Source organism: Pinus tabuliformis, chromosome 9, assembly GCF_031772625.1.
Source record: "Pinus tabuliformis cultivar Carrire ecotype Pingquan chromosome 9, CPIR1, whole genome shotgun sequence".
Lineage (NCBI taxonomy): Eukaryota > Viridiplantae > Streptophyta > Pinopsida > Pinales > Pinaceae > Pinus > Pinus tabuliformis.
In genome coordinates, this window is record NC_142307.1 from 1,322,726,776 (window position 1) to 1,322,749,600 (window position 22,825).

At 42.2% G+C, this 22,825-nt stretch overlaps 1 protein-coding gene across 2 annotated transcripts in view; it reads left to right on the plus strand.

Moving 5' to 3' along the window:
- Window positions 1-22,825, plus strand: part of LOC149153397 (DNA-binding protein) — a 413,454-nt gene that overhangs the window by 8,744 nt on the left and 381,885 nt on the right. The gene's annotated exons all lie outside the window — the stretch shown is intronic.

Genomic DNA, 22,825 nt, shown 5'->3' on the forward strand with positions numbered 1-22,825 from the left:
AGAGGGTTTGGTCTAGTGGATAATGATCATGATTTCGATTCCGACCCACTTCTTACGGCCAACATCAATGGGACTAAATCCTGCAATGTTAACGGTTATTTGCACTCGGACCAATGTTAGGTAATGCTGTTTGAAATTATGTGATTTGCGGCCACTTCCTACCTTTACACGAAAAATACTTGTGAGACCAAGTTTTATCATCGGTATGTCTATTACTTGGCATCTTTGCAGTTGCACTGCAATCTGTTAAGGTCCAGTGAAGGAAGGTGAATTTTGATTAAATTCCCCTTGTTAGGATCTGCTCTGTACCATGGCAATTACTCAAATTTTCTTCGCTTATTAGACAGAGGCTGCTTAATCAAAATATTGGCCGAGCTATTTTAAATGTATTTTCAAATTTCATGGACTTGCTGTGGTAGCACATGTTTTGTTCAATTCTACAGTATAGCAAGAGAACAAGATCGTCTGGTGCTGGTGTGGACTTCCCAAGCTGCTGTGACAACTTGGGTGACCAATAATCATGGAGTTACGTTGAACCCCTACTTTCACCAGCTCAAAATCGAAATCAAACCTCATATAAGTATTGAAGCTTAGCAGCTTGTGTGAAGGGAAAACTATTATTAACTGTCGTTACCCACTGTTATTGCATTTCAGCCTGCTACATAAACTTTTTAAACTACTTATCTACATCGGCGTTGGTTTCCAGGCTAGTTAAAACTGCTTGCTCTTTGCAATAAACATTATCTCCTATATGTCATCCTTAAACGTTTCCCATTTATGGGTAGACTCTACTGGCGGGAATCCTGTGATAGCCCATTATTGAGCTTTTTGTGTATATATATGAGGTTCAAGATAATGTTAATTAAATTTTCTCTAACGTGGGTTCCGGCTAATTATTAACCTAGCAGATTCCATGCTGTAAAACAATTATTACTGCAGATCTACCGAATAAAAAGCACTCCTGAGATTTCAACACGTAAATCAAATGCAACAGTCAAAACAAAAACAATTACGTTAATCTTTTACACATGCACACATAGATTTCTGCCCTTCAAATCTCTGATTCATTAACAATAACCTTCAGCGTACAAGACCTTCATTATTGGGATAATGGCCCTCTGAAGAAAAAAACAATGTTCCACCAAGACTCTGGGACGAGGGGATGCAGGTGCAGGGAGAAGCACAAGGGAACGTGTGGGAGTACCCTCAAAGCATATTCAGTTAATGAAAGCATAAATATGTTGATCCACACATAATTGAATTAAATACTGAAATGCACTGATCCATATTCATCATTCATATTGGTACATACCCTTTTGAGGAAACATGTCCCCCATATTAGGGAAATATTTCCTCCATGCGTCTCCCCAAAATGGGTATGTGGGGAAATGTTTCCCCAGGGGTCGTTCTAGGCATAGTTTTAAAAACCGGAACTGGTGACCAGACTGGTCCACTTAATAAACCGGGTTTCAAACCGGAACTGAGACTGGTAAAGTCTAAATGAACTGGTCTTTAAAAAAATACATGAAATAATTAGTTTTTAATACAAAAAATATTTTTAAGATTTAAAACCATGATTCCAAACCAATAGAAACAAAATATGCAAGTTTTGCTCATCTATATACCATGTAAAGGTGAATATATCAAAATGGCATCGAGTGCAATACATATTTTTTTTTTCTCTGCAAATACTAAAATCTATTAACTGAAAAGAGGAATATTTTTACATGGAGTTGAGGCCTCAGAGATCAGAACTCGAGAGCACTCAACACAACATAACTACCTCCTTACAAAAAGAACCTGGGGAGACCAGTTACATAGAGCTAGAAAACAGATATAAAACCCAGAGAAAGACTTATAGAACGAAGATAGAGACATTGACAGCAGAAAAGCCTAAATTTTTAGCAAGCCAGCGGGTAAGTAAACCACCACTTCCCCGAAGGGGAGCCAAAACAACAGGCTGAAGATGCTGAACCTTGACTGTGAGCGGAAATGCCTGGAGGTGGTCATTTGAGCGGTATCAAAAACAAAAAAAGGAGAAAAGCAGGCCCAGGTGGCATTAAACTTCCATATCCTCACCAGGAGTCTTCTCCGCTACCAGACACGCACTGCCAATCCTCAGACTTTCTTTGCCATCCGTCTCGCTGACAGGGTTTGCCAAGGAATGACTTGTGGCGCCAAGAGTCCCTTCCCCAGCTACTGGGCTTATGTCTTCAAGGGGCGGAATGCTTTTAGGAATTTCATCCTGACCAGACTTATCACTCTTCCGATTCTCCGGGCTTCCCTCATCCATGGAATGCTCACTGTTTTGAGAAGGATCAGGAGCGATGCATGCCAGAGGGGAGATTTGATTTTCTTCTTCCGAAAGGATTATAGTGATGTGAGCAGTAATCAGAGGCCTATTAAGATTGCTTTGAAATTTGAAATGCGTGGTTTGGAAAGCGCTATTAGGAATTGGCTTACGCCCAGAGCTCAAAGGAGGCACATCCTCATGAGAGGAGGGAAGATTAATAGGCGACTGTTCAGGGTCCACAGAATGACCGGCGGTTGGATGTTTGCCGCTTCCACGTCGCCCCCCGGAACGATTCCTTCTGCCCTGGCGAACCATTATGAAAAGCGAAGGGGAAGGCACAGAGAGACCAGAGAGACCAGAGACAACAACAGGGGGATGGAAAGAATGACACAGAGACCGAATTAAACGCACAGAGAAAGCCCGAAACGGATATGCAACACGTCCAATTCTAAATTCAAGAGCTTTGGAGAGCTTACCCCTTAAAGCCGTGCTAATCCTTCCGTGGGGAACCTTAGCGTAATAGAACCTCTTCCAGAGATACAGAGAGTTGGCCTGGAGCTTGCCTCTGTTTGCAAGGTTCTGCCTGTCACCATAAACCACATCTAACCAGGGCCCGGAGCAGTAAGACTGAGCGCGAGGTGTGAGTAGAACATACAGGATCGACATGATTATAACAACCACAGTGTTGCATTGAACAACGCACTCCATAAATGCAAAAATCCTACAATATCCAACCTTAATAACTCCATCCCTCTTGCGCGAGGTGAGAACCTGGGAAGCCACGCTGCCCTGCAGCTGGCAGTACTTGGTTTTACAATCTTGCATGACGTTCATTTAATGCAATTGTGCCACCTGCATCCGGGGGAGTGTAATACATATTAGCAACAAAAGACATAATCAATGAGGCTCTAAATGGCCTCTAGAGTTCGAAAACAATGCTCTAAGCTATGGGTTCACTGACCTACCACAAGTCTACATATCAGTGATCAACAACATGATCACTCCTCATCATGATCAAACTCATCACCACTACTAGACAAGAGATCATCAACATGAGCTACATAAATAATATGGCTCAGAGTTTGAGGACTCCTAAAACTCCTCTACAACTATAGTAGCAGGCATTGTTTTAAGATCTGGCCGGCTTGGAACCGACTCGGCCGAGTTGGTCCGAGCTGGAAAAAAATTTTCAACCCGGCAGAAAATTCGGTTTGGTCGGCCGAGTTATGACTAACCCGGGCGAGTCATAGCATGACTCGGCCGAGTCATAGCATGACTCGGCCGAGTCAGTCATAACTCGGCCGAGTCAGTCATAACTCGGCCGACTCGGCTGAATCCGTAACTACTCGGCTGGGTAGTTGACAGTGGCCAGTGAACCATAAAAACATGTACACGTTTTTTTTGATTTTTTTAAAATTTTTCTAAGTGTGGGGGACTCAAAAGGGGTTTATGAATTAGTTTGTTGGTCTTTGGGGTCCATTCCCCTCTCCCAAACCCTAGTATTTGATCATATTGCCCTACTAAGGCTATGCTATTCATGGTAATGTTAAATTCTTAAAGTAAAAGTGACATTCTCCTTAATCTTCATTTTCATCCTTTTACTTAAATTTTTAACATTACCATGAAATGACTCAGGATGTTTGAGAGTGGTTCCGGCCTCATTGGATTTCATATGGAGAAAGTAGAATTTTAGATTTCATTCAAAATCTAGCAGACTTATTGGTTTTTCAGGATTTCAGGATTGGGGGATCGCAATGTTTCCATTGAATTTTGTCATGTATTAGGGTATGGAACTCGTATTTAATCAAGAGCACCAATCCCTCTATGTACCTTTTAGCTCCCGTTCCCGCTCCCGTTTTAGCACCCGCTCCCCGCTTCTGCTCCCGCTCCCAAGTAACACTGAGCCAGATGATGTTGGCAACTCTAGCAGTGGTCAGTAGGGTCACAGAGTTTTGTTGTAGAGGCCATTTCTAGCCTCCTTGGTTATGTGTTTTTGTTTTGATCTCTATATCATCATCGTGTATGTATTGGATAGTGCACTGGGTGCCATTTTAATATAATGGATATATTCATGAGCCTACTTTGATCATATGTTGTCTTCTATCTATATTCTAATGCTGTGTGTTTGGAAACATGAATGGAAATCTTTAAAATTATGTGTTTTTATAAAAAATAAATATTTAACGTATTTTTTACAACGACTGAGGCATTGAAATCGAGCCGGCCGAGTCGATACCGAGTTGGAGTCGGAGTTGGAGTCGACCCTCGGCCGAGTCGAAGTTTGAGTCGGAGTTTTAAAACATTGGTAGCAGGAGCAAAAATAGACATCAAAACTACAAATCACTGATCAACATGGTGACTCATGAAACTCATCATTGATTCAATGCTACTAGAAATGGGATCATCAAAAAGAGATACATAACATCATCTAGCTCAAGGTTTAACATGCCTAACCAATGATTTTGGTTTGAGTGAAGGGGTCATCTCCTCAACCTTATAATGTGGTAGAAAAAGATTAGCATGCCTAACCAGTTGTTTTCCTTTGAGTGAAGGGTGCATTCTTGTCAAGGTCATGGTAGAGGAGTTCAACAATCAATACCACCAACATCAACAAAGTTCAGCAATCAATGCCACCAACATCAAGGTTCTTAAATGGCTTCATGCTCTTGATCAAATGCCAATATCATACCTTCACGCATGATAGAATCAAATGGAAACATTGCAAACCCCCAAACCATGAAATCTTGAAAACCATTAAGTCTGTTGAATTTTGAGTGAAATCTAAAATTCTAGTTTTTCCATATGAAATCCAATGAGGTCGAAACCACTCTCAAACATCCCGAGTCATTTCATGGTAATGTTAAAAATTTAAGTAAAAGGATGAAAATGAAAATTAAAGGAAATGTCACTTTTACTTTAAGAATTTACCATTACCATTATTTGCCAACATTGATAGGGTTGAGATGTTCAGGAAAATGAGATGGTAGGCATGTTTTTCTTGGAGGGACTATTTTTGGAGGAAAACAACCCCAAATTTCCCTCAAAACAGCTTCAAAACTCACAAAAATGCATTATGTGGGGTTTATAGTTGCCCTGGCAATAAACCGACCAGTTTGACCATAAACCAGCCGGTTCCATCATAAACCGGTCGGTTTGGTCCGAATTTTTTGAAATTTGGGGGAAACGGATCCTTCAATCGAGGTTTTTGGCCGGTTTAACCCGGTTGCCCAATGAATCGACTGGTTTGACCAGTTTCCGGTTCAAGCGACCGATTTTTAAATGTTAAAATTGGAAACTAGGGCCAAATTCCACATGGGTAATCTTATTTATGACAACTGATATTTTTCTTGGATTCCTCTCTTCGAGAGGTGTAGGATTGATCTAAGGATCATCCCATTCTGACATGTACAAATGAAGTTATGAATTTATTTTGATTATGGGCAAATTGTCAAGATTGGCCAACAAACTCATGTACGTTCAGAAGCCCAATAGTCACGTCTATTCATCCTCAACGCTTGCCTATAAATACATGATGCCTCATCCTATTTGGACACACTTCATCTTCACACATCTCTCTCTCCTCATCTGATTGGGTACGGATTTCTGGGCAACTTCTCTCTCCACACATGCGAAGGGAAGGAAGGGCTTTTTCTGTTTCAACGTTGACTTGGTTTGACCGAAAATTCCAGAGGCTATTTTTGGGCTGCGTTGACCCGTTTTAGTGTGATTTTGGGTGGAGGAATTCTGTCCTAGCAGGCCGCAAATCTGGGCACAAGAACGGAGGCAATTTGACCTCTGTTTTGACCAGCGTTGACTGTATTAGGGTTGGTTGTAGGGTTGACCTTTGTTGACCAGTTTTGATTGGATTTTTTCGGGCTGTTTTGGGCTGATTAGACTTGCTGTTGGAGGCCGAATTTGACTGGGTTTGATCGAGATGAATTGAGGAAGAAATTTGCCCTGTTGACCAACGTTGACTTTTCTATTTAGGGCTCTTTTGCTATTGTTATAAATTATCAGAATTTGTAAATTGTACTCTCTCTTTGCTGAACTATTGAAGACTAAAGAAGATTTGATCAAGGGTTTCCCACATTGGGGTTTGTCCCTGGCTGGTGCCACATCTTGTGTCCTCTTGTCTTGGCTTGTCTTCTACTGTTTATGTTTATGTTCTATCAGCATTTTACTTACATGTTTATGTGATTGCTAAACTGAAATTGATATTGGGATCATAAAGAAATTGAAGTAAAATTGCTCTAAAGCATAGAACATCCCATTGTTATCTTAAAATTAACATGGAATCAAAGCTGAGGTAAAGACAAAGCCCAAGCAAGAGTGAAAGAGCAATCACCAAAGACAATTGGACAAGGACAAAAGACTCAATGGGTTCCTCATCCTACTTCCCGGCTGAAGACAAGCTCCATGATAAGTCTTATGGATGGAAGATGTCTCTTGATTTGACCTTGGAAGAAAAAGAAGTGATGGATTATGTGCAGGGTAAAATACCGGAACCTCCTTCAAATGCACCGACTGTTGCGAATACCAAGTACAATAGGGCTGAAGTCAAAGTGAAGAAGATTATTAGGGATTCCATTGACAAGCATCTGGTGGCCTATATCTCTGAATTGAAGACCTCCAAGGAGATATACGACAAGCTGGTTGACCTAATCAAATTCTCTTTCTCAAGAATAAGTTGAAGGATATTAAGAAGGGCAAGGACGAGGACGAGGACATTCAATCCTTTTTCTTGAGGATTACTGAGATCAAGAATGATCTACTCTCGATTGGAGAAGTTATTCTTGATAGGGAACTTACTCTCACCACCCTTGGAGGACTCCCACCTGAGTGGTATGTATTTAGAACCACTATACTGATTGAATTCTCGGGTTTGAAGAATTGCTGTCGAGATGCATTCAAGAAGAAACAAGAATGGTGGAACAAGAAATGCCTTCTAATAGAAGCAACCCCACTGCATTCTCCACTCATGCCAAGAGGAAGAACAATGCAGGTTCAAAGAAGCAAAGTCAAGGAAGATCGGGATTCGAAAATGGAAGGAAGGGAAGATGTTTTGTTTGCAATAAATTTGGCCACTATGCAAGGGAGTGTCCTAATAGAAGGGATACACCTCGAGATGATGACTATCATAACAACTCTAGGGGCAACTTCAACAACAACGATTAAAGGAATGGCAGGTCCAATGGAAAAGGAAAGAGGAATGCGGGACATGAAGGAAATGGTCGACCCTCCAAGAATTCAAGGAACTCCAAGTATGATGAATCCAATGTTGTTAACAATAAGCAAAAAGAGTACTATTTTATATCGACCCTCTCCACTGCCTCTCCTTCGGACGCTTTGGGAAATTGGCTGATTGATAGTGGTGCCTCAAGGCACTTCACCGGATACAAGGAAGCCCTCTCTAATCTAATAGAAAAGGAGACAAACTTGGAGATCATCCTTGGAGATGATGCCACTATCCTGTGAAGAGAGTAGGGAATGTTACCCTTCAATTGAATCAAGGTAACACTATTCATTTGCAAGAAGTACTATATGTACCCGACCTCAAGAAGAACCTGGTGTCCATTTCGGCAATGGAAGATAAAGGATTCAAGTTGGCTTTTATCGATGGAAAGGTACGTGTTTGGAAAAGAAATTTTAAAGATGCTTTTACTCTTGGGTTCAGGGTTGGCACTTTATATCAAGTTGGAGGAAGTCCATTGGGAGCCATGTCTTGCGACACATCTCTACAATTTGAACTATGGCACTGGAGGTTCGCCCATCTTCATTATAAGGCCCTACCCGATGTAAGAAAGATGGTGACTGGTATGTCGGAGTTAGAATCCAATGAATTCCAAGATTATTGCAGAGAAGCTGGTCTTAAGAGGGAGACTACAACACCATACACTCCGGAGCAAAATGGTGTGGCTGAAAGGAAGAATCGCTCTATTGTAGAAGCTGTCCGTGCCATGCTTCATGATCAAGGCCTTTCGAAGTTTTTATGGGCTGAAGCTGCAAATACCGCCGTGTATGTTCAAAATCGATGCCCTCATCGAGCATTGGACTTCAAGACTCTTGAAGAAATGTTCACTGGTAAGAAGCCCGATGTCTCTCATTTTAGAATTTTTGGAAGCCCCGTATATTTTCATGTGTTGAAGCCTGAAAAAGAAAAGAAGCAAATTGGGTGCATCTAGGAAGAAAGGAATCTTTGTGGGCTATAGTGAAAATTCTAAGGGATATAGAATATATGTGGTTGGTCAAAAGGAAGTTGAGATAAGTCATGATGTCACCTTCGACAAAGATATGGTCCTCAGGAAGATCAACAACCTTTTTATCCTAAGGAAGGACAAAAAAGCTGACATAGGAAATTAGGGTGAAAAAGAGGATAAAACGATGCCTGATGTCGATGAACCTATGGATCCTATTGATCCACTCCCTCATGAGCCTTCCTCCTCCAAGAGGAGACCCTCGTGGCTTAGGGAGACTCTCGAAGATGCTGAGAGGCACATTGCACAAAGGGGGACTTTCCGTGAAAGCAAGAAGCTGAACAGGTACCAATGATATTTGATCTCCATGAGCATTATCATTCAAAATGGGCCTTCATCATTCGAAGAAGTCGTGAAACAACAAGTATGGAAGGATGCCATGAATGAAGAATACGAGTCAATTATGAAGAATGATGTCTGCGATGTGGTCCCTAGGCCCCAGGACAAATCAATTGTCACTTCTAAGTGGCTCTACAAAATCAAGCATGGAGTTGATGGAAGTGCAGAAAAGTTCAAGGCCCGCTTCGTTGCTCGAGGCTTCTCTCAAAAGGAAGGAGTAGATTACGATGAGATATTTGCACCTGTTGCTCGATACACCACCATCCGCTCGATCATAGCCCTTACTGCCTCGCAAGGATGGAACCTACATCAGATGGATGTCAAGACTGCCTTCTTGCATGGTTCAATCTAAGAGGAAGTCTATGTGGAACAACACGAGGGGTTTGAAGTTCATGATCAGGAATCTCATGTATGCAGGTTGAAGAAGGCTCTCTATGGATTGAAGCAAGCACCCCGGGCTTGGTATGAGAGGATCGATAGCTATCTGATAAAGCTGGGATTCACTAGAAGTGAAGCCGATTCGAACCTTTATTTTAAGGTTGAAAATGATAAACCTCTCATTCTGGTACTTTATGTGGACGATCTGTTTTTGATAGGTGCAGACTCTCTCATTCTCAAATGTAAGAGGGAGTTGGATTCTGAATTTGAGATGAAGGACCTAGGACCGATGCACTATTTCTTAGGGTTGGAGGTCTGGCAAAAGGTAGGTGAAATTTTCCTCTCTCAAGGAAAACACGTTGTGAAGATATTGGAAAGATTTGGGATGGTGGACTGCAATCCTGTGACTACTCTGATGGAACTTAACTTTAAGAAGTTATGTGGTAGTGCTGCTGAACATGAATTGGGAAATGCTTCTGAGTATCATCAACTCATAGGAGCACTGATGTTCTTGGTGAACTCCCGTCCGGACATATGTTTTGCAGTTAACACATTGAGCCAATACATGGTTGAGCCTCATCATATACATTGGATTGCCGCCAAGAATATTCTGAGATATCTTCAGGGCACGATCACTCATGGACTGAGATACGCTGCCGGAAATGTGAGGTTGCATGGTTATTCTGACGCTGATTGGGCTGACAGTGTGGTGGATCGCAAGAGCACTTCTGGATGTTGTTTTTCTTTGGGTTCTGCTTCGATATCCTGGATGAGCAGGAAGCAGAAATCAGTTGCCTTGAGCACCGCCGAGGCCAAATACATAGCTGCTAGTATGGCCTCCTGTGAAGCTGTTTAGTTGAGGAAGCTCTTCAGTGAGCTGTTTGGACATGTTCCGGATACCACCGTGATCCTCTACAACAACTAGACTGGGATCATATTATTAGAGAATCCCGTGTTTCATGATCGCTCCAAGCATATAGTTATTAGGTACCACTTTATCTGGGATATGGTCCAACGAGGATCAATAAGGCTCCATCACATTGGGACTGATGAGCAGGTCACCAATATTTTGACAAAGTCCCCGGGGAAGGTCAAATTTTTGGCCTTCCGAGAACAACTTGGAGTTGTGGAGAGACCCTCTTATGAGGGCCCTGTATGAGATGGACATTGAGCTCTGGGAGCTCCGGGGGGCTTGGGATACTTCTTGGAGCGGTGAGAAACCATAGGGTGAGTGGTTCAACCTTCCCCTAGTGGTTTGCTGTGTACAGGTTGAGTGGTTCATCCTTCCCTTATGATACCCCTTGGCAACATGTGAGCAGGATGCTTGGTTCATCCTTCTCTTGCCGAGACATCCTACCCATGCAGTCTGGGGCTCATGGGAAGTAGTTCTCATCTGGCCAATGAGTAGGGAAATGAGGATAGGGACCATAGTACTACTGATGGACGCATCGTGTACTACCGTACTCCCTATGTTAGGATGTTCAATATTGATCTGGGATCAATGGGAACTGACTTCGGGTCAGTAAGAGTGGTATGAGACACTCTCTTTTGATTGGGATTGACTTTGGGTCAATAGAGAATGGTATGATACATTCTCGACCACTTCTTCTTCATAGTTCAGCAAAGCAGTGCATGGCTGGTAGAGATAGTACGGATTGGCAGATGGATTAGTAGGTGGAGTTCTCCCTAGTTGAGAGGGAGTATTAAAATTGGCAACTAGGGCCAAACTCCACATGGGTCATCTTATTTATGATAGCTAATATTTTTCTTGGATTTCTCTCTTCGAGAGGTGTAGGATTGATCTAAGGATAATCCCATTCTGACATGTACAAATGAAGTTATGAATTTATTTTGATTATGGACAAATTGTCAAGGTCGGCCAGCAAACTCATGTAGGCTCAGAAGCCCAACAGTCACGTCTATTCATCCTCAACGCTTGCCTATAAATACATGATGCCTCATCCTCATTTTGACACACTTCATCTTCACACATCTCTCTCTCCTCATCTGATTAGGTACGAATTTCTGGGCAACTTCTGTCTATGAGGCCGTCCTTGGCCGTCTCCACACAGTCGGAGGAATGTCGGATTTCATCCGAAGCACCATTGGAGTCAAGCAAGGATGCCCCCTTTCTCCTACTTTGTTCAGGATCTATATCGATGAGCTTGAGTCCTTCCTTCGGGAGCATATCCAGGATACAGATGGGTGTCTTCTTCACCGGGTCCTGATTTCCATTCTCCTCTTTGCAGACGATATTGCCCTTATTGCCTCCTCCCAAGAAGGCCTTTAGAGACAGCTGGATGCTCTCGCGCCTTTTTGTGACTGGAGGCATCTAACTGTGAACTTGGGTAAAACCAAAGTGATTATCTTCAATGGAGTCAAGAAAAACTCGGACTTCCACTTCCTATTTAAAGGAGAAGAGATCAAGATTGTCAGCACCTATACATATTTGGGAGTTCAGTTTTCAGGGCCTCGCTTTAGCCTGCGGCCAGCCCTTCAGCCTCGGATCAATAAAGGGTATGGCTCCCTAGCCCTTCTGGAGAGGCAGTGTTTCCGGCACCATTTCCAGGACATCTCGTCCAAAATGAGCATCATGGACACTTTGATTCGCCCCACAGTGCTTTACGACTCAGAGATTTGGGGTCCCTCTCTCCTAGAGTCAGATTGGGCCTCAGCGGAGCGGGTCCAGACCCTCCTTTTGCGCCGTTTCATTAGGTGCAAGCAGACAGTTCCTCAGCACATCATTCTAGCAGAGTTCGGGGCTCAACCTTTTTGCCTAGAGGTGATATTCAGGTTAGTGTCGCTCCTGCACAGGCTCCGAGGCCTGGCAGACACGAGGAAGGGTCGTGACAGATACCCATATTTAGCATATTGCTCCTCGGAGAACATCGCCCGTATGCAGACAGGCCAATCCAAATGTTGGTACACCGGTGTGACAGAGCTTCTAGAGGCTTCAGGAATCCAGATTGACCATCTCCCTCCTTTTTAGTACTCTTTGAATGCTCTAGGCCACCTCCTTCCCAATCAGCAAGAGTTGAATAAAATCATTAAGGAGGATATTTATAGACGATACATTCAGACTACATGGACCAATCCTCCCAATGGGTTGCGTCCAAAAATGGCCTTCTACGCGGAGCATTGCCTGGAGATCAGGGATGGGCTCATCATCAGACCCCAGTACACGTTCCAACATTGGATGCATGCCCTTAGAATCCCCCTCGGGCAGCTCAGAGTTGGGTCTCACAAACTTCGGGTGGAGACAGATCACCACATCGATAGGGCAGATAGGATTTGCCAGCTCTGTCACTTACAGGAGATAGAGACAGAGACACACTTCATCTTCGGATGCCCTGCTTACTACGAGATTCGAGGTCGTTTCCATTGTCTCTTCAGGTCTTCTTAGACTTTGACCAACTTCCTCAGATATGTTGATTAGAGATGCCTTGCACTTTATCTCTAGGAGGCCTTCAGATTTCGGGCCCGTTTTCTTCAGCCCCCACCAGATCAGACACCACGCAGAAGATCACGGACTTCTTTAGGGCGCTACCATCAGCGCGGGGCACCAAAAGAACCATTGACCGACCCATAGACACTGAGACCAGATCAGTGCGGTCCCGGGGGGGCCGACCCACCAGACTGCACTAGTGCTCTAGGATTGGATCCACCCCTGGAAGGCGCCATAGAACCTCTAGGCGATAGTAGCGACAATCCAGTATGCCCACAGGACAACAGACTTTGACTAGCTTCTCTCAGTTTTCTTCTCTCGACCTTAGATGTTAGGAGTAGGAATTGAGCAGGAGACTCCTTCCCCCCCCTCGCCCCCCTTTTTTATTTATTTATTTATTTTCCTTCTTCTTCTTCTCCTTCTCTGCTTCATTGCAGTGCTTTGTTTCGAAGCCGAGAGCTTCTAGCTTCTACATTTACATTTACTTAGATTATAGATGTATTTTCTGCTTTTTAAAAGAAATGTTAAAGGGGACCGTTTGGTCCACCGACTTGGCATGATGTAATCATTGTAACTGACAGTCCCGTTGATCTATTATGGTCATTTGTTGGACATTAATAAAATTATCTTATCTTATCTCCAAATGTGTGAAGGGAAGGAAGGGATTTTTTTGTTTCAGCGTTGACTAAAAATTTCAGAGGCTGTTTTTGGGCTGTGTTGACCAATCATTGACCTGTTTTAGTGCGATTTTGGGTGGAGGAATTCTATCCTAGTAGGCCGTAGATCTGGGCACAAGAACCGAGGTAATATGACCTCTGTTTTGACCAACGTTGACTGTACTAGGGCTGGCCGCAGGGTTGACTTTTGTTGACCAATTTTGACTGGACTTTTTCGGACTGTTTTGGGCTGATTAGACTTGTTGTTGGAGGCCGAAGTTGACTGGGTTTGACCGAGCTGAATTGACGAAGAAATTTGCCCTGTTGACCAACGTTGTCTTTTCTGGTTAGGGCTCTTTCGTTGCTGTTTTAAATTATCAGAATTTGTAAATTGAACTATCTCTCTTTGCTGAACTATTGAAGACTAAAGAAGATTTGATCAAGGGTTTCCCCACATTGGGGTTTGTCCTTGGATGGTGCCACATCTTGTGTCCTCTTGTCTTGGCTTGTCTTCTACTATTTATGTTTATGTTCTATCAACATTTTACTTGCATGTTTATGTGATTGCTAAATTGAAATTGATATTGGGCTCATAAAGAAATTGAAGAAAAATTGTGTTAACGCATAGAACATACCATTGTATCCTAAAATTAACATTAAAACTATGGTCCTAGATGCGTGTGAAATGTGGGGTGCGTGCACCCCGCACTGGGGATGTGTCCCTGTGTAACACTGGAAAAAATACAAATACAACAAAAACTTGGAGTTATTCCAACTAATCAAACTCTTTGCAGATCTGTCCTTCAATATCGCTGGCTGATATGGATCCTTCTCCCTTGCTGCCCCTTGCACTCTTTCTTGAACCCTTCAATCTTGTTTGAAAGTGCTTCTTCACCCAATCACTGAGATCTCAATATCTCAATGCATCTTGTGCTTGAGTATGTGTCATCTCCCTTAGCCTAGCCTTCCTTTTATAAGTTTGAGTTATTGACTGAATCCAAAACCCTAGTATCCAAAGTGATTGATGGTTGAGATAGATCTCAACATCACTTGAGATCAATGGTTGAGCTTCATCTAATTCATTAATGCAAATAAGCTTTGCATTTCATTAGATTAATTCACTTTTTCTTATAAAAGTCAATTACTTTCATAATTCCTTTATTTAAAATAATTGCTAAGCTTAAGGGTCCTTTGGATGACTTCCACACGTATAGAACTTAGACTATGTGGAAGTACTTATTTGATGCTACTACAATCAACACTCCTTAGCAAGGAAGGTACTTTCTGAAGAGCCACCTGGATCTGGTTTTCCTTTTGGTCTTGGCACAATGCCCCATGCATCCTTCACTATCTCTTTCTTCCAAACCTCCTAGTCTACTGCCTCGCCAATGATGTTAGGCATTAGTGCCATGTAGTTCGGTAACATTTTTGGAGGCCCGCTCTCCTTGAATGTGCTCCTAGGAGCTTCCACATGCTTTTGAGCATCCCTCAATGTCTGCTCAAACTACTCGGGCTTGTTGATAGAACTGGAAGGAGCTACTGACTCGTCCCCACTTGAAGGTTGACTCCTTGAATTGGAAGTCTCTACATGCTATTCTACCTTCAGAGCCTCTTGCTCCTTGTCTTCTGTCATTGTTGGTGGCAACTCATGAGACTTACTAGATGCTAAGTTCTCCTCAAACTTAACATCTATGCTCACAACTATCCTCCTTTGCGCTAGCGTGAAGGTCCTGTAAGCTTTTAAGGTCTTGCTATATCAAACAAATATCCTCTTTTGTCTTGAAGGCTCCAACTTTGTCCTCTTCTCCACAGGAACATGGATGTAAATTGGACAACCAAAGATCCTCAAGTGTCCTATCTTTGGCTTTACTCCATTGAATGCCTCCTTTGAAGTCTTGTCCCTCAATATCCTATGAGGACTGCTATTTGTTAAATTTTGTAGCTTGGACAGATGTTCTAGTCTCATAAGGTGTCAATGAGGCTAAGAGCATAAGGGATTTATCTCCAAGCTCGATTTATTTTTTTAAGGGAAAATGTCTTAATTAGATTTTTAACCAGTTTTTAATTATTTTCTTAAGTCTAACTTAGGAAAACAGGTTAATTAATCAGTATTAATTGAGACAAGTCGATTTCTCTCTAGTGACTTCTAGAAAGTTACTTGATGGAGTTAAGATGATCTTAGCCATCAATCAGGATTAGATATTGGCCATTGGTTTCTCAACGAAAGATTATAAGAGGAAGTTGATGGGCATCTTGGAGATCATAGTGAATGAGCAAAGGTACAGTGATAGTGTGGGACACTAGCGAGGGTTCAATAGTGATTGAGTGAGAAGCATTTTTGAAGAATTTCTTCATCGATTCTCTTCCAGTTTTTGAGATTTAGAGGAGGAGAGATTTCCAGTGCGATTTGATTGCAGGAGGTCAAGATATTCATTTGGTGTGCATAGGTTTTTTGGAGGGCCGAGTTTGCAGAGTTCGCACGTGTGGGAGAATGAGACCATTCTAGGGGTCGAATTCTTCCAAGGAAGGCTGAGAGGCCAGGTTGAGTTGTTTATTGGAGGAGGCTGAATTTTCCAGGGGTCGTGAGGCCATATTTCATTCAGAAGAGGCCACACTTTTGACGCTGCACGGTTGCGAAGGGCGGCAAATTTCTCAGAGAGGCCGAGTTATCTTGCAAAGGGAGGCCGAGTTCCTTCTAGGTGTTTTTTGAGTGCTGGTAGTTGGAGAAAATTATTTGTCAGAGCTTTGCTAATTTACGACAAGCAATTGTAATAATTTACAATTATAGATTTGCTTAAGAATAATAAAATCCTCATCTGCAGAATTGGTTTTCCCCAAATTGGGGTTTTTCCAAGCACAATTTGTCCAAAATTCTTGGTGTCTATTTTATGTGTGATGTTTTCTCAATTCCGTGGTTTATTGATTGGTGAATATTGCATGATGTTTTTATTTAGGATTTGCAGTGAATTAATTTGCTGGGACAAATAATTGTTTAAAAGATAGGAAAATAATTACTAATTTAATTGCAGTAGAATTTTCACATGGTATCAAAACAGATTTGAGGCGCAAAAGATTATTTGATAAGCTCAACACGGGGTGCAGGAGAGGAAACCGAGGGTTTGTAAAATCCAGATTGATTTGTTCCAAATTTTCTTGGAGTTTGCTTATTTTATTCCAAGGGTTTTAGAGAAATGGCTTAAGTTGGTTTATGAGATCGGGACAGATTAGAGGGAGCATCTAACTTCGGCATATAGAAATTTAGAATCCTGTTAATCTTGGAGGAGAATGGTCTCAAGAAATATGTGACCAATGCTGTAGCCTTACCGATAAATGCAGCGCAACTCCTCGCGTACAAGAAGGAAGATGACAAAACCAGACGCATTATTCTGGATGGGGTCAAGGATCACATTGTGCTTCACATAGCAGAAGAGGAACCGAGGAAGAAGATGTGGGTTGCAATTTGTAAACTCTATCAAGATTCCAGTGTAAACATGAAGTTGATCTCGAGGGAGAAACTTCGAAGCATGAAACAAAACAAGGGCGAAACCGTTGTATCTTACCTTACCAGGGTGAAATGTGTCAAGGAAGAATTGGTAGGTGTTGGTGAGAAGATTGAAGATGATGAGCTCGTCAGGATAGCCCTCAATGGGTTTACTAAGGATTGGGATGTTTTTGTCCAGGTTATTACAAGAATTTAGGATCTTCCAAATTGGGAATGACTATGGTTAGATTTTACCTAGGAAGAACTTAGGAGGAGTCTTGTCAGCGACACCAACAACACCAGACAGAAGGGTGAGGGAGAATAGGAAAATGTGGCTCTTGCAGGGAAGAACAAAGCAAGGAATGGATCCAACAAAGGGTCCAACTCCAAGGGGGACAAGAAGGACCTATCAAAGGTCAAGTGTTATGGCTGTCACAAATTTGGCCACTATGTCAACAATTCCCTGTAGAGGAAGAAAGGTGACAAGAAGCAAACAACAACTTTAGCGAATGCAGATGTGCTTTCCAGCCAATGGAATAGGAGTTTGCACTCATACCTTGCCCGACTAGGTCAACCTCATGGGGTGTTTGGTACATTAGGAGTTAGAGAGTACTTCTCTAGCTACAAGGAGGAAGAAATAAGATTCCAGATTGAGATAGGGAATAAGTCCAAGTGCAATCCAATTAAGAGGGGGACAATCCTATTCTAGGGGAGTTTGGCATGCTGATTCCAATCCATGATGTGTTGCATGTGCCAGGAATGGGGATGGACTTGATTTCTGTTTCCTTTCTTCAGGATAAAGAGTACAATGTACTCTTTAGAGGACAAAAGGTGTTGATTAAGTGCTAGGAGTTGAAGTCATCCCATAGTAATTTGTTAATTTTAGGTATGTTCTATGCTTAGAGCAATTTACTTCAAATTTTCATAATAGCCTAATGGCAATATTTAGATTAGCAATCACATCAACATGATAGTAAAGTGCAGATAGAACATAAACATAAATAGCAGAAGACAAGCCAAGACAAGAGGACACAAGATGTGGCACCAGCTAGGGACAAACCCCAATGTGGGGAAACCCTTGATCAATTCTTCCTATAATCTTCAATAGTTCAGCAAAGAGAGAGATAGAGTACAATGATTTGAAGTCAATACTTGACTTGCCAAATAGGAGATCAGACATCAGAGATCTTCACCATGAAGATGACACAATGAGGAAGGAATTCTGGTACTAAGGACTGAAGATATGGAGCAGATGATAGGCATAGAACAGCTCAACCAATTACCCAAAATACTGAAGCTTTCCTTCCATAAAACTCTTCTTCCTTTGCAGCTTCACTGATCATGTCAAGGCTGCCCATCTGGCATCTTATATATGTTGTAGGGACTGAAGCATATCTTGGCAAACCTGATCACTGGTTAGGGCACAAGCTCTGAGTGGCACAACACCCTAAGCATATCCAACAGTCCACCTATCGACTGCGGTTAGCCTCCATACAGTTACTCCTTCTGTATGCTGCCTTGAGGGGCTGACATACTTCTGAATGCAACACTTAAATGCCTCCAACTGCTGGCTATGGCCTGCTGTCTAGCGCAGTAGTGGACTGAGACTTAGATCTCCTCAACTAGCCCTTAAGCAACCAAACTTAGGCTCCTCTTTACAACAGATACTTCTGTCTAGCAAACTGAGATCAAGAACAACTTGATCATGCCCAACATAGTACACACTGTCACCTACAACAATATGGATTTATCATTCATCATGGCTAGGTGACTGCAGTTAGGTTGCGTATTAGGCCTCCTTCTGGACTGCAACTAAGCCTTCTTATGACTGTTGTTGGGACTACCTTTGAACAATGGACTATGTCTCCTCCTATAGCTGCGTATTAGGGTCAAGTTGCTGCGGAATAGGATCACTCTCTAGCTGTGAATTAGGGCTCAATAGACAACGTATTTAGGGCACCTTAGTACAACGTATAAGGGTCACCCTTAACTGCAGATTTAGGGCACCTCTTGACCTATGGTTTAGGGCACTTTGGAACAACAGATAGGGCTCTTTAGAACTGCGGATAAGAGCCTCTTCTTGACAACGTTTAGGGCTTGCACTTCACAGCTAATTAGGCCTCCTCCTTTACTGCGTCTAGGGCACGTTTAACTGCAGCTAGGGCTCCTCCAAGGCTGCAGCTATGTCTCCTTTCTCTGCGTCTAGATGTCTCCTCTTAGGACTGCGGCTAGGTGACCTTACTTGGACAGTGTATAGGTCTCCTTCATGACTGAAGCTTGATCTTCATTAGGGCAACATATAAGACTCCTCCATGACTGTGATTTGATCTCTTCAGGGCAGTGTATAAGACTCCTCCATGACTGTGGCTAGGGCACTCCCTCTAGATCTCTCTTTCACCAAAACCAAAACAAATGAAGAGAGAGATCACAAGAGATGAGTGTGTACAAAATGACTTGAAGTCCTCTTCTATTTATAATAAAACGTTGAGGATAGGTTGGGGTAATTTGGTTGTTGGCCGACCTTGACGAATTGTCACATAACACAAACATTCATATCTCCATGAATACATGTCGGAATCGGATGATCTTTAGATCAATCCTACACCTCTCGACGAGAGGAATCCAAGAATAATATCAGCTGCCATAAATAAGAAGACCCACATGGAGTTTGGCCCTAGTTGCCAATTTTAACATAATTGGAGTCAGGAGTGGCAGACTTTACAGGTTGCAGATGGATACTTCAAAGGCAGTAGTAAGCAACAACGATTTGAGAGATTAGGGAGAGTTTTGGCATAGGAGGATGGGCCATATCCACCATGGGGCGCTTAAAATGTTGAGGGAGATAGTGACAGGTGTTCCAGAGGTGAGCATGTAGCACGATGGAGTGTGCAAGGGATGTGTGTTGGGGAAGTTTGCTGAGGTAACTTTTCCAAGGAGTGACACTAGATCCAAAGGTGTCCTTGATTTGATTCATTCTAATATTTCATTACCTTTATTGATGATCACTCTAGGAAGACCTGGATTTACTTCTTGAAGATCATGGATGAGGTCTTCAGTCGCTTCTAAGAGTTCAAAGCTCTTGTGGAGAATTCAATAGGCAGGAAGGTGAAGATTCTTCGGTTAGATAATGGAGGCAAGTACACATGGAAAGCCTTCAAAGTGTTTTGTACTAGAGACATCAAGAGGGAATGGACGATTCCTTACAACCCACAATAGAATAAGGTTGCTGAGAGAAAAATCTGTGCCATATCAGAGGTAGTGAGGGCCATGCTGTATGGCCAGGATATGACACGATACTTATGGGCAGAGGCATGCAGGACAACTGTATATATTCAGAACAAGATCCCACTTAAGGCGTTGGGAAAGATGACACGGAGGAAGCGTTTATAGTTAAGAAGCCAAATGTCGGCCACTTCAAAATATCTGACAGCTTGGCTTATTGTCACATTCCAGGGGAAACATGTTCCAAGTTGGATCAGACTATGGAGAAGGGGTACTTTGTCGGGTACAATGAGACTTCAAAGGCATACCAAATATTTATTACAGGGACTAGGAGGATAATTGTCAGGAGAGATGTCCGATTCATGGAGGACAAGGCATATTAGAGGTCCAGAGACTTGCCAACAACAATTGATCATAATGAGCAACCAACAAAAACTCCAAGGGTGGAACAATAGAATCAGGGATAGGATAGTACGAGCACAGGCTTAGGTACAGGTGGTCCAGAGAGTTCGTAGAACATGGAACAACAGATGCAACAGATTTGAGAGATGAACTAGGAGGATGTGGAAGTCCAAATTCCACCCTCTATAGTTGACAGGAGGAACTGAGAGGTTCAATAGACACTCAAGGATGCTCAGGAGTTTGTGGGAACTCCTAGGATGGATAGGAGAGAGTAGAGAAAGCCAAACAGGTAGATTGACTACATGGCATTAGTGAGTTAGATCATGGATAGCGAGCCTTCTAGCTATCTGGAGGCCACACAACTACCGGTGTGGCGGGATGCAATGGTTGAGGAGTACACCTCGATAATGCAAAATGATGTTTGGGAGGTGGTGCCTAGACCGACAGATAGGGCGATGGTTGGATCACGTTGGATCTACAAATGAAGCACGATGCACATAGTAGCATTGAGAAATACAAGGTAAGGTTTGTGGCCAAGGGTTTCTCTTAGAATGAGGGAATAGATTATGAGGAGACATTTTCTCCCCCCAAGTATACTTCTATCAGGGCCGTGATCTCACTTGCAACGTAGATAGGATGGCGGATCCATTAGATGGATTTCAAGATGATGTTCCTTAATGGTGAGTTGGAAGAGGAAGTGTACATGGAACAACCAGAAGGCTTTGTAGCACACAACAATGAGACCCACGTGTGCAGATTGAAGAGAGCTTTATACGACTCAAGTAGGCTCCCAAGGCTTGGTATGAGCAGATCGACAGATACTTGCAGGGGATGGGCTTCGTAGACAAATGTGAACCTCTACTATTTGATGGTTGGGGGTGAGGTACTCATTGTCGTTCTATATGTGGATGACTTGTTCTTAATATGTGGAGCCAAAGTAGGAGGTAACTATGTAGAAGTAGATGAAGTGGAACTGAACATGAAGCCCATATTGTTGCAGTTGGAGTCTTGGTTAGGGGGGCCATGGCAGTGGATGGGGGTGGCACCTCAACATGATTATCATCATCATCAATAAGAGCATTCTCCAATTGCTCCAAAACCAATACTCCAACCACTAAATTACCCCTCTTTGGATTGTTGTCCCAAATATTGTATGTTTTATCCATCTTTGACTCTTTAAAGTATTGGGACAACAATCATAAGTTGTAATGCACATAAACCAAGCTCTCTGACTGACTTACACTCAACTTGTCTCTTTTGGCATTGTAGATGAAACTGTAACTTGTAAGTGCTCCAACACCTCTCTACGAAAGAAGTGTTAACCACTTGTGAAAGCTCCCATCTTGCCAAACATTGTAGTTGTGATGTAGCATTGCCATGCATGTTCTACCACTCAAGATAAGTTGTATTCTCTTGATCTTTAATTCCATGGTTGGTCCAAAAGGCACCATTGCTACTGATGTAGTGTCTCAATTTGTTAAATTCTTTTATACTAGATTTGATTTACTGTACTTTAACAATTTACTAAATACCCATAAAATATTTACCTCAAATATTTCTGAATTTGCTGCTAAAATAAACACACTTGTATATTAACTCAAAATAAAATGTAGCGAAAGAAAAATAGGGAAATCAATCACACAACAACAACAAATTTATACCCAACGCAATCTTCCTTCATATTAAATTTCTCAGGAAAATTTTGGGATAGACCCGCGAAGAATACACAGAAAAATATAACAGTTGGGAATCTAGAAACTTGACCTTGCTGTGAAAATTGAACCTTGGAAATCGACCATCCTAAAGAAACTTGGCCCTGGAGAATTAGTAATGTCTCACCAGCAAATCAGCCCCGTTTCTTCTCACCTTGTATGACCCTTGTGCACTTGAAAAAATTGGCCTCTGGATAATTCGACCTCCTCCACAATTTGACCCTCCTCTTCAACAACTAAGCCTCCCTCTTTCCTAAACTTGGCCTCCTCCTCTTGAAATTCCCTGCTACACTTCTCATTAGTCTAATTGAGCCTCTCGCTCTAGAGAAAATCGCTTCCTTCATAACTGTGTGTCTTCACCTTCCGTTTAGGCTTATTTTATAATTTCATTCAGCCAAAATCCCTAATCCTAATCCCCTAAGTGATCAATGGCTAGGATTAAATCCTGAACCTCACTTGAGATCAATGGTTGAGATTATATCCAAGTCACTTAAATAATTTTATTATTTATCCTTAGAAATTTTGCCTAATAGTCCACAATAGTTAATTAAATTAATTATTGTACTTTTCCTAAGTTAACCTTAGAAAAGAAATCATAAAATCACTCACTCTACCAAGGAAACACCTAAAGAGGAAATCAAAT